We start from the raw sequence: 18,961 nt of genomic DNA, 5'->3' as shown, positions 1-18,961 counted from the left end.
AAAAAAATGAACTTCTACTTAAATTGGTCGTAAGGATATTTTACAAAGCATTTCTTCTAGTGGAATGTCCGAATTATTATTTTTGTTTTTTAGCTTTTAATGTAATTTTCTGTGTTGATTTTTGTAGATTTTTATCGAGTCATTTAGTGTACGTCCACGGTTTTAACGTAACAGTAAAAGATTATCACACCAGCTATGCGTTAAATCTTTGTAGCATTTTTTTTTGTGTTTCGTGGTTGGCTGGGTTTAGTTCAGGTTCTTGTTTATCGTCAGCACACCAATCACAGCCATCCAGCGCGGAAGCAAACCCGTCCTGAATGGCCCGGTCAAACAGAGCAATGACCTCTCTTGCAGACGGCAGCCAATTACAAGGGAACAATCGCGAGCGCAGGCATACCTAATTTCAGTAGAATGAACAATAAGATTTTATCGCAAAAAATGACCATTCTTATATTTTAGAAGCATGATGTGAATACTTACAATATCATAACTTTTGGAAAGGAGAAAATAATTTTAAGCACATCTTTTGGCATTTTAACCTCGGGTAGTGTGAAACACAATGAGAAGAACTATGCAATTAGGACGTAGGCATGGCTTAATGTTTGGTTTTTATGAAGATAAAGGAGTGACATTGAACCAATTTGTTTTAAATTGGAAACTTGCCTTACCTGAAGTTCAGTCCTTAAAACCAACAATTTTTTTCTTATTCTTTCAATTTCATTGTAAACATGAAAAAATAAAATAATGAAGTGGCACTTCGTATTTTTACAGACGTTATTTGCTATGTTCAGACTCTAAAAATAATTCTTGGAGTTCTACTCAAAATCACGCTTGTTAAAAAAAAAAATAATGTATTTGCAGTTTCTTCTCTACCACCCTGACAAATATTTTCACCTTGAATTCACGAAGAAATCTGGTTAGAGTTTATCCTGTTATCTTTGTAAATTTGCGGTTTTACCAACTCTAAGTTAAGTAAAAGTATCAGTCTTATTAAGTCTACAACATAAGCTAAACAATATTTTCCCTTCCACGTACAGGTTTACCTTGTTTACAACAGAATATCGAACTAGGAAGTCGAAAGATGGCGTAATTTGTACTAAGATACAGGTTTATGGAACTACAAAGAAATCTTTGTTTATTTAATGTGAACTTTTCGTTTAAGAAGTAATTGCTGACAGTTATATATATATTGTCACGATCCACCTTCAGAGGGGGGGGGCGAGAATCGTAGCTCTTTACATAGAAACAACTCGCTTGGCATCAACTAGTCTTAACTTCATAAAATACTTTACTGTACCTAGGATCATAGGTTCGTCATCCCGTACAGGATGTCTGGTGAGAGCTGAACTAAGGAGATTTTGCAAAATAACATAATACTTAATTAAAATTATTTTATTCTTAAAGTCAAATACTCAACATCATTTTAAAGAACATTTAAATAGCGGGATTACAATTTAAAACAATAATCTCTTTACTTCCTTAACGATTGAACGACCTTACAAGAGAGAGAATGAGAGAACTTCACTAAACACTTCCCTAGTCCTTCCGAATACCTCAAATCATAATTAATACTTAAAATTAAAACAAAGATAAGTCCATACTCACATTTTCCGAAAAGCCTTTCTTGATCGATTACTTTAAAAAAATAACGTAGGGGCCTCTCCTGCCCTTGAAATCCCGAACGAACATTACATTTTAAAAACTATGACGCGTGACCCCTGACGAGGGCCATAGCCTCCGCCCGAAAGCTTGACGACTACATTATGACCTAACTTAAATTAAACGACTCGTGGCCTCTGGCGTCGACCATAGCTTCCGCCCGAAAGCTTGAATTCCTACATCACGAACGAACTAACAACTCGTGACCACAGGTGAGACGCATAGCCTCCGCCTGAGTGAGCCCCGAGTCATCACTCACTTGCGCTTAAATTCGCGCGCCCTGCCGCGCCTAGCATAACAAAAGCTCGTTATTGAAGTCAAATTTACTAAACAACTAACTAGAACATCTGGGAAGACTACCCCCCCTCTACCCCGATGTGCAGGCCACACCGCGCGGCTTGTTACGACAGCGCGCCCCAGTAACTGCGGCCCGTGGCTGCGCCAGCGCGCGGCCAAACAAACAAACAAAATTCTGCAAGCCCGCAGCGCGCCGCGCCGGCCCCGTGCCCCAATTACATGGTCACGCCACTTGCGCTGACGAGTGAACAGAGCAGCCAGCCCAGAGTCCCGTCAGTAAAGTCCCTAAATTTGATTTCAACAACCCTGCAAAATTTCAACCCGCGACATAACCCTCCCCTCACAGAGCTCGAGCCCCATCGAGCTACCTCAAAATTACAAATTGTCTTTTTCCATTAAACCATAACTATAAATTCCTCATTTCACAAAAATAATAATTTTCTTAGTTCCTTGCTGTCTGAACATACATCTAGATTCTGCATAAGATTTATTTTAAAACAACAAGTATTCATAAAATTAAATGTAAAACTTTTATCTGGTTATGTCTCACAGGGACCTTCAGAGGCTCGAGTTCTCAATTCTAAAAAAATTGTTCTGTTAGTGAAGCTCTCTTTACAAATTAAATTACTGTTCTTAGTTTCTCAGTATTCGTTAAACAATGTGCAAATTCTTGATAATTATTATTTTTTTTTTTTTTTTTCAGTTTCCGTTTATTACCATACTTCTTTCGTTCTTCAAAAAAAATTAAGTGTCCTTACAGTGTTTCAATTAATTAAACTCTTATCTCGTGAAGGTTGGTGCAACTCCTCGAAGTCAGTGTTGTCGAGAAGAGTAGCTCCCTGGGCTGGCCATCAGCAAACACCACTCAACTCCAACAGCTACTGGACTGGCTTCCAGGGCAGCTCACAACTTCTCCCCACATCTGCTTCGGAGTTGTGCCATCCTCATCACGAACAGATTACAATTCTGAAACATCATCAACAGGCATTACCATCACGCCTGACAAATACAAAACTAACTACTAAACTGCAATCGATGGGCAAGGATGCAAACACACAAAAAAAATAAAATTAATTAATTCAACTGCTAACATAAAGTATCCCACCCTTAGCATAATCTAATCAGGCAAATAATTTGATAGGAAAAACTTAAGGAAGGGAAACATGACCTCCAATGATTTTCCCTAACTCTTGAGTCTTGATCTTCTCTATACAGCAAATAGTCCCCACGAAGTAACTGGGTTGAAGGTCAGTTCACATGACCCACCCATAACCTCTTCTACTCTTCTTTTCTTCTGGGGGCAACCACAATGCCCACCAATCTCTCTCCATGGTGCCGAACCAGCTATCCCATGAGAGTAAACAACGTAGTCAATAGAAGCGCAGAGGGGAAACACCAATCTCTGGCTTGTCGAGTCATAAAACTGCTTTATCTTCTTCTTCTTCTGAGTACAAATATCTGACTAACCTTGCTTCTATTCTTCCAAACAGTAAAAGTTCATCAGGTATCTTCATGAAAGAAACATTCTAACTAATAATTCTTCATTTTTCTTCTTCTTTATTTCTGTTAGTTGTAATAGAAGGCCATGTTAGGGAGGTTATAGGGAAAAAGAGTGGCCAATTCCCACCCCATCACCCACCTAGATCATGACTAATTAACTTTTAAACTTTCTATTTCAAACAAATAAAAAAAAACATTTTTTTTTATTCAAACTTTTAAACTATAATTACTTTTACTTCATAACCTCAAAAGCTAATCAATAATTCTAAATGAAATTGTGATTTACTGCATCCTTGTTCCATCCGATCTGTTTGTTTATAACCTTTCTTGTAAAGTATAAAATTTTCAAACATTACTAATTCAAAAAAAAATTAAATTCTGGTGTCCTTTGAGTTACAATTAACTTTACTATTTCTTAGCTTGAAATAATTTAAGTTTTCAGAACTATTTCATTGTCTAATTCACAACACCTAAAAATCAACTCAAAACAACAAATCATCAAAATCAATAAGATCATCTGACCTACCTATCAGTACTGTGAACTTGAACTGTTCGTACACATTTATAATAAGCTATTGTATTTAAATTCCAACCTAAATAAGGTTTAAAAAAACTACTAATCCCTCTGTAAATTAAGAAAATTAACTTTAAAAATTAAACTTAAGGTATTAGTTCTTTTTGACAGCTACCACAACTCACTAGTTCCATTACATTACTATAACCTAAAAAGTTCTGTAAATAATGTTTATAACAAAAAAAACTCCAGTTACTGTCTTCCATAAAAAAAAATAAAACTTTACATGACCTTATTAATCTCCACTTGTAAGTCCATGGCTGCCAGCTTTCTCTTCTCTTGAATCTTCAGTCTTGGCTCTTGTTTCAGTGATCTTGTATCTTGTCTCTCGAACTCTTGTCATCTTGTAAACTGGACTGCTGCTCAGCTCATCTTAAGGAATCTGTAACAGTTTCAAAAATACATGTTAATTTAAATTACATAATTCCTGTTCTTTGGTCCTAAAAAAAAATTGTATTATTAGTACACATTACCCTGAAACAACATTATTATTCATTGTTTATTACTTAAAAAAAATGCTTTACCATAAAATCCTTTTTTGTTCTTTTCATTAGGCCTATTTATTTTCCTTCTTCTTAATTAAATTCTGCTTCAAATGTTAATCCTAACTTAAGACCTACCATCTATTTATTATTCATTACCTACATTATTTATGTTACCCTAAACTTCCCATAAGTTTCTAATACTTCCTATCAAAGACATTCTCTCTAAAAAAAAAATTTACTTGTGACTCTTAACTTAACAAACTTAAAAAAAACTTTTACACTAGACTTAACTTATTATTCATTCTTAGTTACTAAATTTCTATTTGTAAACTTTAGTACTTACAAACAAAAACTGCCTATTTCTCTCTACCTCTTAATCTCTTTCAATTATTACAATAATAATGTTACCTTGCATCTTTAAACTTTCTTCTTTTCAATTAAATTAGACATCTCATAACAATAAAAATTCTGCCTATACTCTTCTTATGGGTGTACAACCCAACAACAAAATTTCAAATTCTCAAGTTTCCTTATATTTAAATTATGCAATGCACATAACCTCTGTGGTGCCTGTACCCTTTTAGGCCTACCACCTTCTCCTCTCACAGCATGACTCTTATTCCTCGGGGTCTGTATTCACTGTTACAAATCAAATATCTCAAAAAAATTAAAAACAAATTTATTATTTTAAGAAAACAAAAATTTACATTGAATTTACTATGGAGCCTGGAAATCTTAATGTCTCACAGCAGCTAACATGACTAAATCCCATGGAACCCCAGGTTTACCTAACCTGTGCCCAAAAAAAATTTAAGCATACCAGGCTTTCTCTGCACTGGTTTTACAGCATCACACACTATTTAGGGCCCCTGATCTGCCATCAGTCCCAAGGAGTTTTCCCACAACCCCTCTCTACACAAGCGCCTACCGCATTCCTCTCAATTGGCTATCGGTTTTACGGCATTCTTTTGGGATCCGACCATCAAGTTAGGGCTAATCGAACACTAAACCTCCATACTTCCAAACTAATGTAAATCAATTAAATTTTCTCTGTAATTTCTTAAAATCCAAATAAAAATTATTCAAACATGCCCAAGAAACTTTCAAAAAAAAAATTCATAATCTTATCTTCAAACCCTTAAAATAAAAATAAATAGATTACTCTGTTTTCTCCTTAATAACTGTAAACTGTCAACAAATATCATGTCGTAAATTTTAACTATGCTTACTGACTCTTAATCATAAAATCTCATTTGTCCTAATTAATAAACAACCGATTTCCTTAAAATCTCACTGTATCTCTCACACTCAAACTTCACTGGCTGAATATCTCAATAAATTCAAAAACAATTATCTAAACTCTTAAAGAAACTCCTCCCCAATTATTCAAATTACTTCACCTTATTTTATTTCATTACTTAAAACACCTTACTCAAAAAAAATTAATTAATTATCTAGCTATCTTCCATTATTATTTATTTACCGAAAAAAACTTTCTCCTAAATTAATTTAGTAAAATTCAATTTCACATTAGGCAAGTACACTAACTCTCTACAGCAATGTTTCTCATTTCCCTCCTTCCTAACTGAATCCAATCTTACTTAACCTCCAGGGAATTTACCTCACAAAATAACCAAAAATTTCACTGTAGTGCCTATCTGCTATAGGCCCACTACACAGGGGGCTCTAACCCCACCAACAAACTTCATTGAAATGGTACCCTATCCCATACAGGATAGCCACTTCGGTACTACCATGGGGAACTCCTGCCCCAAACTACTCACAACTCTCAGGATTCTCCTGACCCTTAATTCCGTAGTCAGCCCATCTCCTATGGTCTGCGCTACAATTCCCTTTCTTCCCAGGGACACAACGCCTCACCTTAGGGTCCCTCGCCCTAATGAAAACATTAATTTTGTCTCTCTGTTCTTTTGGAGTAAATTCCCTCTATACACAAAAACTATCCTTCCCACTTTTCTCAATGCTTATCGATTTTATAGTGTACCTCCTTAATAATGTTTACAAATCCCAAAAAAATATTTTTAAAACCGAGGTAGAATTTAACTAACAAAAACATAAACAACTTACAACGAAACACTTCTAGCCTATACATCATACACTTCTTAAATTAAATTACTTACATACTGAAAGTTCCTCTTCTCCTAAAACACACTTAAATTTAAATTTATTTAACCAATAGTCTATTTTCTTATCGCTAAGTTACCGTACAGCTGATCAAAACAAGGTCACGGCCTGTCCACGTCTCCGTATGAGCCCGTGACGTCACCGAATTCCATCAGGTGCGCCAACCCTCGCTTGCGGTTCCTCCGTTCTCCGCTAGGTCTCAGCACCTCCCCGTCACGTGTTCATTCTGCCACGTCCACTGACGTGTCGTTCTGAAACAACTCTCAACATTTTTCTAATTAAAACAAAACATCACTATAAATTCTATAACTCTCTTTTACATAAACTCTCGTTTTCTCTTTAATTCCTTTCTAACGTTTATCCTTCCCTCGACTGATTTAATTCGTACGTCTCGTCTCCTACGCGCACGAAAACAAAACAAACTTCTCTTGAAAATAATTCCTATTTACGACAAAAAACTTTATTTTAAATTATAATTCTCTTAACCTACAATCTTAAAATGAACTTCAATTAAATTAAACCACTTGCATTATCTCTAATAAGCATTTAACTTATAACGTATTCTCCTCACGTAATAATCCCCGATATAAATCTACAATAAATTCAACGACTTAAAACAACTTATCACTATAAACTTTATCCTTACAAGTATACTCAAATAAACATCTGTTACGTCAAAAAAAAATCTCAAAGACTTCCTCCACTTAGATTAAATTCCGTAATCCTCTCCTCAAGTAAACTCTTAATAACCTGCTATCAGAAGCTGAAACTAACTTAATAATAAACATAAAAATCTACCTCTCTCTCTCTCCAGAAATAGAACCTATCCGGCGAACTCTACCATTTCTATCACGTGCACCTAGCCGGTGCCACCGCCATTTCTGTCACGTGCCACTTTCGGAGGGGGGAGAGAATCGTAGCTCTTTACATAGAAACAACTCGCTTGGCATCAACTAGTCTTAACTTCATAAAATACTTTACTGTACCTAGGATCATAGGTTCGTCATCCCGTACAGGATGTCTGGTGAGAGCTGAACTAAGGAGATTTTGCAAAATAACATAATACTTAATTAAAATTATTTTATTCTTAAAGTCAAATACTCAACATCATTTTAAAGAACATTTAAATAGCGGGATTACAATTTAAAACAATAATCTCTTTACTTCCTTAACGATTGAACGACCTTACAAGAGAGAGAATGAGAGAACTTCACTAAACACTTCCCTAGTCCTTCCGAATACCTCAAATCATAATTAATACTTAAAATTAAAACAAAGATAAGTCCATACTCACATTTTCCGAAAAGCCTTTCTTGATCGATTACTTTAAAAAAATAACGTAGGGGCCTCTCCTGCCCTTGAAATCCCGAACGAACATTACATTTTAAAAACTATGACGCGTGACCCCTGACGAGGGCCATAGCCTCCGCCCGAAAGCTTGACGACTACATTATGACCTAACTTAAATTAAACGACTCGTGGCCTCTGGCGTCGACCATAGCTTCCGCCCGAAAGCTTGAATTCCTACATCACGAACGAACTAACAACTCGTGACCACAGGTGAGACGCATAGCCTCCGCCTGAGTGAGCCCCGAGTCATCACTCACTTGCGCTTAAATTCGCGCGCCCTGCCGCGCCTAGCATAACAAAAGCTCGTTATTGAAGTCAGATTTACTAAACAACTAACTAGAACATCTGGGAAGACTACCCCCCCTCTACCCCGATGTGCAGGCCACACCGCGCGGCTTGTTACGACAGCGCGCCCCAGTAACTGCGGCCCGTGGCTGCGCCAGCGCGCGGCCAAACAAACAAACAAAATTCTGCAAGCCCGCAGCGCGCCGCGCCGGCCCCGTGCCCCAATTACATGGTCACGCCACTTGCGCTGACGAGTGAACAGAGCAGCCAGCCCAGAGTCCCGTCAGTAAAGTCCCTAAATTTGATTTCAACAACCCTGCAAAATTTCAACCCGCGACAATATATTGATATGTCTCGGCACAGGAGTGGGAGTGTTAATGGTGGATGGGGTCCGCCATCTTGGATTGTGACCGTAGTGACGTCATAATACAAGATGGTGGACCCCAACCACCATCAAAACTCCTACTTCTGTGCCGGGACATACCAACATAAACTACTTTTAATAGTAACAAAAAAAATTATACAATTTCGTAACAACAAAATGGTAACGATTTTCACTTCTTTAAACTTTTTAGGTTACTTGAACATATTTCCAATAAGACATCGCCCGAATACCAACATGGCCCAAAATCAAGATAAATATAGTAGTATATCACTTTGAAATGTACGAGTGAATTGAATGCGCAGCAGTATGAATTAAAGCTGCAGGTCGGTACAACGAAGATGTTATCAGAGCGGCATTGTGTTGGCGCTGACAGAACACGCTTTTCGAAGAACTACTCCCTCCACGATTCATTTATCATTATTCTGTCGACGAGAGAAGTTCATTCACTGTATTCCGCGCGTCTGACGTCTTTCTTTGGCGCACGAACACCTTTTACCTTTTAGCACCTTCGTGTCTCGCGTGGGCGCTGAACGAGGCGACCAGGGCCGCCAACGTGCGCACGAAATTCCCCACCCGTCATAAGCGCTGCAGGTCTGCAATTACGCTCCTTTTGGAGAAAAGCATTAAGGCGTGCGGGTGGCACCACTCCTTTTTTTTCCTTCCCCTTTTTTGTAACTCCTTACTGCCTCTCCGTCGCTCGTTCTGCATTCGACCCTCCCGCTGCGATGGTAATTAAACCCAGCGCGGCGTGCGGCTGAGACTTCCGGCTACGTTCTTTTGTTCCGCGCCGTCACGGGACGGGTTCCGGCTCGAAATTAGTTCGTCACACGAGGAGGAGGGCTGGCGGGTCTCGGCACGAAATTGAAACTGTCAACTCGAAATTTCATCACGGCGATAAGCCCGTGTTCCTGCCTGTTAAAAAATTATGGAATAGCAGCTGTCCAAAGATAGACGGAAATAATTACAAATTATTGCATTGTTACCTCCGGAAAAAAGTGAAAATTCTTGAAGTAAAATAATAGGTGTGTTTTTTGCCATTGGATAAAGCAGAGAAATTTTTTTGCCGTGACAAAGTCTAATAAATCGATAAAAGCCGGCTGAACGATCGAAAAATGTCCCGTTACGCGATGTCCCGTTACACTCATTGTTCCGTTACGCTGTGTCCCGTTACGCTCATTGTACGCTTGCGCCGCATTTATCTCTCTTCCACTCGATTGGCCTATGCGTCCGAGGAGAAGAAAGACAGCGGCAGCACACAACTTACATCTACACGTGAACTGTTTAGTCGACTGTTTATAAATTGAAGTGAAAAGTTAATGCCGTTTTCATTGCTTATTACAACAACGATTTCGGCAATAAAGGTTAATTATTCTTGCATTTTAAAAAAACTGATAACTCGTATAATTTCAAGTATTTATTCTTTTATTATCAAAAAAGGAGCATCTGTCGGCGTTCGCAGTAATAATAGGTTATGTTAGATATTTGATTATACTTTATTTATATGAAAACTTGTTCATAATTATATTTAAACGAAAAGTTAATGTGGTTTTCATTGCTTATTACAACAACATTTTCGGCAATAAAGGTTAATTATTCTGGTTTTTAAAAATCTGATTACTAGTATAATTTCAAGTATTTATTCTTTTATTATTAAAATAAAAATGATTCAATTTTATTCATAAAAGTATGCAATCATTTCATCAATGTTTTGTTATGACGTTGTCACATTAAACTATCGTCCGTAAATCGAATTTACAAACAACCAATTTTTTTTATTTGAAATTAATATAAAAAAAACGTTATTGTGTGGCAAACGTCTGGAGATACAGACTACGCGCCGTACACAGTGGACACGACGTAAGATGCTGGATGCGGTAAAGTTTATTTAACACAAATTTATGAACCTACACAATTTCTGGTTTGCACTGTATCTGTGTACTAGCAAAGCTACAGAATACGCTTGAGTTGGGCAGACAGCGAGACACAATACGGACAACCAACAACCTTGGTCGTACGAACCCAACGATGATGATACGAAACCGATCATCAAGACAATACAGCGGTGACAGCTCGGGTGAAGATAGTAGGCCTCCTCGACAAAACAGTTAGCGACGTTTCGGGAAATGACCTGCTCCCGTCATCAGGTACGCAGACTGTCTGCGGATAATGTCAAAGGTTTGAACTTGCACGAGACGTTCGAGAACTTCTAGTAGTTTATTTGTGGGACGCACCACAACGCCGAAATACCACAACGCCGAACGTACAATAACGCCGAATACCATAACGCCGAATGCCAAATTGACTACAACGCCGACAGCTAAAAAACTGCTGTGTACCACAACGCCGAAATACATTAACGCCGAAAAATGTCATTGCAGGACTGCCACAAAGGTTAGGTAAGTTTAGCACACAAATTCATTCAGTTATTTTTCATTTTGCTCCTGTGACCCCCCCCCCCCTCCTCACAGCAACATTTTTCGGCGTTACTGTATTTCGGCGTTGTGGTACACAGCAGTTTTCTAGATGTCGGCGTTGCGGTCAATTTGGCATTCGGCGTTATGGTATTCGGCGTTATTGTACGTTCGGCGTTGTGGTATTTCGGCGTTGTGGTAACGACCCGCTTATTTCCAAGGCAGAACTCCCAGCGAGATTACACGCACGGGAAAACAGTTGGTATTCTGCTTCTGCCGTGGAAGATCTGCGTTTAGTTTACAGCCTGTGACGGCGGCTGTTTGGCAAGTAACTTAACAGCTAAAATATGGAGGGCTTTAATGTTTATGCTAGTACAGTAAAATTACAGGTCATGTGAAGTTGTGCGTTTTAAAATTCTTATAAATCTAAATGTTTAAATTATTTCTTTTAGCATATGTTATATCTGGTTTCTTGTGTTCCAAAAATATATATAATGTTACGAACGTGAGCAAGGCCGGGACACGTGCAGGCGCAGAGCTGGCTGGCGGCTGCCGCAACATGATATTCGCCGCGCGCGCCTGGAAGATAACAAGGATTGTCGCTTTCCCCCCTCCTTCCCTCCACTCCCCGCGCGACGCCCTGCCTTTGACACGTGACTGAAACCTGACAGCTGCGGAGTTACGCGAGCCGCCGACACGTGTTTCGAGAGATTTCTGCCGTCGGGTCGGCGCGGAATGACGCGACTGGCCCCGGCCGCGCTCGTGAGTTCCAGAAATGGCGGCTGATATATAAAAAGAGGACGTCGGCCTCAGTAGGAGAGTTCAGAGAGAGAGAGTTCCGCTAGGAGCCATCCCGCGGCGGAGTTTCCGGGCGATAGAGCGGCGAAGACCCTGGACGAAGGTTCCAGGGCAGAGAGTTCAGTTCCGGGCGTTAGTGTCGTGTATTTGTGAACTTTGGCTCGCGCCATCCACCACAGATGTTAGCACCGTAGTTACACATTTTCGATCCATTTACGAAATTTCTCCTACCAAATGCCGTATACCGAGAGCTGAGATGTTACAAATCAGTCTCAAGAGGTTTTAAAATGAAACCACTCACAGATGTTCGATATTGACCTCAAACAGCAGTTGTCGAGAGCACGGAGAAAGCCGTGCCTGTGATACGCGTGTCTCTTTGTCCGGTGTGGATTCGCACCGGACTTTTCCCCGGGAACCCCGTCGTGGCCACGTGACAGGGCCCGGCTGGCGAGCGGCCAATCGCAAGCGATCAATCACTTCGCCCCCTCCCTAAGCCCCGTCTCGTCACGCGGCTAAGTGGAAGAAGAGGCCAGTTATCGCGATCGACATTGGGCGAGTGATTAATTACCCGCGGCCTAACGGAGTTTCACTCCCGGGCGGAAGACAAAAACTTCCCGAGCTCGCCGCTAATTCGGAGACGAAGAAGACTCGGCTGTAATTGAGCGGAATATTGGATCTGTTTTAATCAAGACATTGCAGGAAGGTGTTGAAGGTAATTTATGAAGCGTAATTAGTTTTTAATCACATAAATACTTCTCAACTCAAGCCAAAATCAAATCAACTCTTGTCTACAGAATCTGAGGACATAGCTGGAATATAGTACATACACAAATCTGGTGTTTGGAGTAAATTAGCTGCAAAATTTTAAGCATTGTTAACTCTCGGGTTTGATAATGTAAGTGCGAAGCATGAATAATATATATTTTTTATAGATCGTCAAAGTAACTCGTCTGTGAAGGCAGTTTATTTGCTACGCATTTAATTTGGTACCTACTTCATACATGAATCAGTAAGTTTCCTAATTTTCATATTTATTATCCGGTTCACATTTAATTTCTGGTTATTATTTGTTTTCACGCACTTACAATTATTATTTTTGTTAATTTTCATTTTTTTCGTGCGTTTATTATCAGGTTGAATCCTTCAACTGTAACATCAATCTATGTCTTGTATACCGTAACTATGGTTAGCGACTTTTGTTTGCACGATCGCCCCTGCACGGAGTCATGGAGGGTGGTTGGGGAGAAGTGTCCAACCCTCCGGGGGGGGATCTCTATCTGCAGAGACGGAGACCTGTTTTTTTGAAAATATTTTGGGCCCACCCACTAGACAGGAGCTTTCATAATATATAACTAACATATCTACTTTTATTGTGAGAAGTAACGCATCAGGAAAACAAACCAGTAAATTGTATTCACTTTATTTTGGTAGCCCTATATTTTGTGGTGTGGCATACCAGAAATTTTTCATCTTCTACTAATTTATAAAGATCATTTTTTTTTAAACTACAAAACAGCAATAGTTGTTTCTCACACAGTTTAGAACTCTGTTACTAAGCAAGTAGTTGTCAAGTAGGTAAATTCACATTATAAACCTAATACTTTGGATTTGAACCTCCCATCCGAGATTTTTTTTGCTGGTAGTTATAGAGCAACATGTGACGCTGTATTTTAGGTGTATCCATAAGAGTCGCACTTATACATCTCCGTTAGATCTCGGCTTGTGAGGCAGCTCTGCGGTCTGGCTTCCTGCGTGCAGTCTGACCGCAAGCATCACGTAACATTAAAGACATCTAGGCGGTGCAAGCAGAACTACTTCGTCCACCCTGCAGGCCAGCGCGTGCGAAAGTAAGGCGTCAATGATCCCCTTAAAATTTAGCAACGGATGCGTAATAACTCAAGAACTTTTTTTTTTTGCTACATAGGGGCGAACATTTCCGCAGCCTTTCGTGTGGATTTCGTTTTAGCCGACCAACAAAGGAAATACACAAACCAAGATTTTTTTTTTTTTAAATTAAATACAATCCCAATCGTTAAATGAAACTTACTGGTCGCACTGCTGCCAAATAGTTTATGGTTAAACGTAGAATAGAGCCCCCGTTTATTTACATTTTTATCATTCTTCGAATATGAAATGGAAATCGGCAAGTTAAACACCTTATAGTTAGAGACCTGAAAAATTCGCGGATTCATTTCGTGTTATGCTAAAATTCAAATAATTATACCTTAGTGCTGCTTCTGCCATTGGTCCACTGTTAATCTGGAGGACTGAGGGCCAATTAGAGACCCTCACTCACTGAAGTGTCGAATCACAGGCCACCCAGTCGAGACGACACACAAGTCAGCAGCCAATGAACAGTTGGCATTTGCCCGAGTGTGTAGAGTATATTGGAGTCTATCCTGGAGGTCATTGAACCCGCGAATGTTTCCGGTCTCTACTAATAGTAAAGCTGCACTTTTTTTTTCGACGTCTTTAATAATTTTTTTAAGAAATATCGCAAGCGCACAGCGACCAATCACGAGCTGGCGACGGGGCGACAGCTAGCTCGCGGCGGCTGTGACGTCAGGAAGCGACCTGGCCCAGTCCAGAGGGCCGCGATTACGAGGCGTGTGGTTCTCTCCACGCACTCCTGGGTCTTAAGAAGCCCGCTTTGTTCGTCTGTGTTATCTTCCTTGTGATGTCAATAATTTAATCGTTGGGTTCACATGTGCGACGCTGCATTGTTGTGCTGTCAATATTGTCTTGTTTTGAATCAACGTTGGATTCCTCTTGTTTGTCGTTTTGTTGTCCATTGACGCGTGTTTGATGAATACGAACCAACAGGCGGTTTGTGTTCCGCTATAGGCCGTGAGTCTTTTAAGCCACGGTATATATCAATGACGTCACAGAACTAACAGTCAGTGATAAATTAATGTTTGTTAAACATGACTATCGTATTTCATTCAAACTGATTTACGTATTTTGTTTTTTACTTTTATGTCACAGGCATTTAAAATTGTGGCTGTGATTATTTAACAACATATGCAGAACATAAAACTATGTTGTCAGATAAAAATAAAGCATTATAGTAATAACTCCTAACCCGAATTATCGTTTGACTTTCCAACACAAATCTTGCCACTGAAATTATACAATATTTAATATTTTTCTTATATTTATTTTAAATTGCATTATCATCATACCACTTATGTATATACTCGTGAGAAACGGTGCGATAAGTACCATCAGAAATGTGTGCTCGTACTCAAAGGTTACGGTAAATACCATAACTAGTCGTATATTAACAAAAACTGTTGCGTTCGTATTAACGCGTTTTTTTTCTTTCTGCTGTAATTTGCACGACCTTTGTGGTTTCCTGTATGTTTTTTTTTAACGCGAAACGAGTGTTTGCAACTACTCCAGCTGCCCGGATCATACACTGTTAGGAAATATATTAAATTTACGGACTTTTCCGAAGAATAAATTACCTGAAATAAACGTAGTGTTCTTAGAGATTTTATATTTTATCTTCTTAAAAACTACGCTGTATTTCAACTTATGAGTACCATGCTCCGCTGTAAAAAAGAGCAAAGAGTCAAGTTCAAGGAAGAAGGGTGGTATTGCTGTTGACTTGGAACGTTTTTGAATGTTTCGTCGGCATACCGAGATTACTGTTGTGGATTCATTCATGTTCACTGCAAGTGAAATCAATGCCCGTAAAATTAAATAATTGGTTAACATGCGTTCTTCATAAATTTTAGAAAATTTTTAACGGTGTAACGGACGTGGTCCCGCGATTAGCAGAGCCCTACGGCGGTCATTTTGTTTTGATGGTCCTAGTTTGTCTATTTTTCTGTGAAATATAGAATTACATTAATGAGAAAAGGGGAAAAATAATTCCATATCATTATTAAATTGATGACTTTCCATGATTTCATACAGTAAATACCTTTAATTATTTTATTGCCTCATAAATTTATGCTATTTTATGGGAATTTGATTGGTAGCATTAATAAAATTAACCCGACTATATTTTTTTTTGTAGACAAAGCATAGATAAATTTCTAAGTACCAGGTTGGCTTAAAAACTTCATTTTTCAAGATTCTTGTAAAATTTTCCAGCTTTTTTTCTTATTGGAGGACTAGTTGATGGCTCATCACTTGGCCCCGGTAAGGCCCCTCACTTAGTGTTAGGGCCCTGGGATAGTAAATAGCCCAGGGCCCCGCCAAGTCCAGGACCATCACTGGCGGGAAGCCTTCATTTCACAGACGAGAGAGCCAAACGCCCGATCGTGAATCTTCGTTTTTTTTTTGGTTCATTGTAAATAAATATGGCGGTGTTGTTAAAAGGAAAGACCATAAACAAGGCAATGATATTTATTTGTAATTGTTTTTAGAGGAAAATACCTAATTGAAGAAACGTAATTCGTGGATTTATATATTTTTCATACCATATAAAATCTAGGAAGTCTTTGTCTTCCACAAATATTCTCTGGACGCCCCATATACCGTGAATGTTTATTTTGGACAACTCATGATAACTGATGGTCAATTAGGTTAGGTTAGCTACATTATAAATACTTTAAAACATTGTGGACGGTTGATTTGGTTAAGATAGCTACATTAAAGATAATGTGAAATCATGTAAACGGTTTCCTAGCCCTGGATAGCTACATACATATTAAAAAGTTATTTGCCAAGCGACCACAAAATGATTTTACAGTATTTTTAATGTAGCTATACTTACCTAATATAACCAACCATCCACAATGTTTTAAAGTATTTATAATGTAGATAACCTATCCTAATCGACCGCAAAATTTAATGCCACACCGGTTTATACAAAGAGATAGAACGGGGAGGAAAGAAGCGAGCATGAACTTGGGGGAACTTCGGGTGTGGCTCTCTCGTCTGTGAAAAGAAGGCTTCCCACCACTGGCAAGGACCTCCGTCACTGACCTGGTCGCGCGGTCGCGCTGCTGCGACGCTGCGAAGACAAGTCAGTCGGGCCTCACGAGTCTGGAAACTGTCGTAGCAGGGTGACTCGATCCGAGCCGTCACCAGGCGGAAGAAAGACTCACCTGCAATCAAATGGCATATACGAGCTGTAGCTTCTCATTCCTTCGCTATCCTGTGAAGTGCGTTTAAGGCACCGTTCCAATGAGGCGGTTCGGTTGTTTCAACTGAGTTGCCTGGTTGACTTTGAACTAATCGACTGCCGTGTGAAGACTATTTTTTGGGCTGGTTTCACACCAGGCAACTTGAGAAATCAACTTATTCTAACTGAAGGTCAGTGCGATGAAGGAAGCAGGAACACTTCTTTTGTTTGCTCTCCTACCAAGAAAAAAAACATAGGTAAATCGGGATAGCATTATCTTGCCACTTGCCTTAGAAAACTTCACTCCTTTTTTTTTATCTTATCGCTGCGTTCCTCACACCTCATGTAGTAGTCCCCATGTCGCGGGACTACGGATTCCTTCTACAACCTGCTCCACATTGAACCCGACAGGTGAAACTCCCTCCATCACGACCTCGGTGGACTCGGCCAGGTGACTGGTGTGAAGGACGAACTCCGAGTGGTGTCTTGTGTGGAGTCCACTGGTGGGTATGAGGACGTGAGCGACGCAGGCGCCTATTGGCCGCCCGCCAGAGCGGACGAGCTGACTGCGTGTGAAGGGGCCAAGGAGGTTCCCAATCATCTGCCACATCTCTACACTCCTCAACACCCGTCCGGTCAACTCGTGGAACCAACCTCGTCTGAAAGGGATCTAATTGTAGCGCACATGTAGCCTACACGTAGGCCTCCCTGGGAACCCACCATGTAATTTAATACGGAGTAACGTATCTATGTCACAATCAGCCACAATAAATAATGTTGGTGCCGAAACTACCCTTAGATCTGAGCAACATAAACGCTCTTTCTTCTAAGATAATATTTAAAAGATTAACAATCAATTGCATTAAATTTGATAATGTACTTAATACGGGCTTTACGACTATTTTTGTCCTTTAACCTCTGTTTTTTTCCACCCTTTGCAGCAATGGTTTGTATCAAAAATTGTTTCAGACAAAAGATTTAGGTAATATTTATAATGTTAAAAAATTCAAACGGTTCTGAAGTATGTCTACTAAGGAAGTAATCAATTTTTTTGTCCTTCATCCCCTTTTTCCACCCTTTGCAGTAATGTTTGGTCGTATAAAACATAATTTAAGACCGAATTTTTAGATAATATTTACAAGTTTTGCTATAAATAAGAACGGATTTGATAGTGTACATGGAATGACAGTTATGATTTTTTTCTACCTTTTTCCCCCCAACCATTCAGGTTCGATTTATCAACAATTTTTAGAGGCAAAAGTTTGAGGTAATATTTATAGTTTTCTCAAATAAATTGAACGACATTAATGGTGTGCCTACTAAGGAAGTAATGCAGTTTTTAATTCTCCAACCCTTGTTTTTCTCTATCCCTTGGTAAGTTGATTAAGAATTATTTTAAAAAGTGTTTCTGTATCTTTATAACGAGATAAAATAACTTTACATGTATGCGATATTTATTATATTACTGGAGTGATAGGGATTTTTCTGTTTCTCAATAAACCTTCCCTATTTCTGCCTATTTGGTCAGATTTTGCACGCTTACGAAACCTTGATATTAGTATTCCCAGCGAAAAAAGAGCCCCATCACAAAAATAGTTTGGAACAGTCATAATTTTGTATGAGATGGAAAAATCTAATCAGGGTGAAAGCATAAAATTGTCTATTTTTCTCATTTTCTGAAAGTTTCTAGTGACCTCTGTCACAACGATAGGAAAAAAAGTCTTAACTTCTGTCAGCAAAATATACGATGGAAAAATGCTTTCTTTGAACATATACTACACTTTCCTCCTTTCCGTTCGCTGCCTCTGGACGGGAGGCTGTAAGACCCTCCTTGAATAATTCCCCGAGATCTTTTTTAATCTTCTCTCTTTCTAGCGCTGCTCAATTTCCTTTTGCTCCGATATGCGCGCATTTTTTTTTTTAGTCACCCCCGCAATGACAACTGCTCACGAGAGATTTCCTAAGAGTAAAAAAATAAAGAAGAAGAAACATCTC

The 18,961-nt window shown here is 39.1% G+C and overlaps 1 long non-coding RNA gene across 1 annotated transcript; it reads right to left on the bottom strand.

The window, feature by feature from the left end:
* Positions 1-2,639: 2,639 nt before the first annotated feature.
* On the bottom strand, positions 2,640-6,935 carry LOC134542075 (uncharacterized). The gene is made up of 2 exons (XR_010076731.1): positions 6,657-6,935; positions 2,640-4,412 (listed from the first exon to the last, which is right to left on the bottom strand). It is a non-coding gene; the product is annotated as an uncharacterized LOC134542075 (long non-coding RNA).
* Between the last annotated feature and the right edge of the window lie 12,026 nt (positions 6,936-18,961).

This window comes from Bacillus rossius (genome assembly GCF_032445375.1).
Source record: "Bacillus rossius redtenbacheri isolate Brsri chromosome 4 unlocalized genomic scaffold, Brsri_v3 Brsri_v3_scf4_2, whole genome shotgun sequence".
NCBI lineage: Eukaryota > Metazoa > Arthropoda > Insecta > Phasmatodea > Bacillidae > Bacillus > Bacillus rossius.
This window is presented reverse-complemented; position numbering and strand designations above follow the sequence as displayed.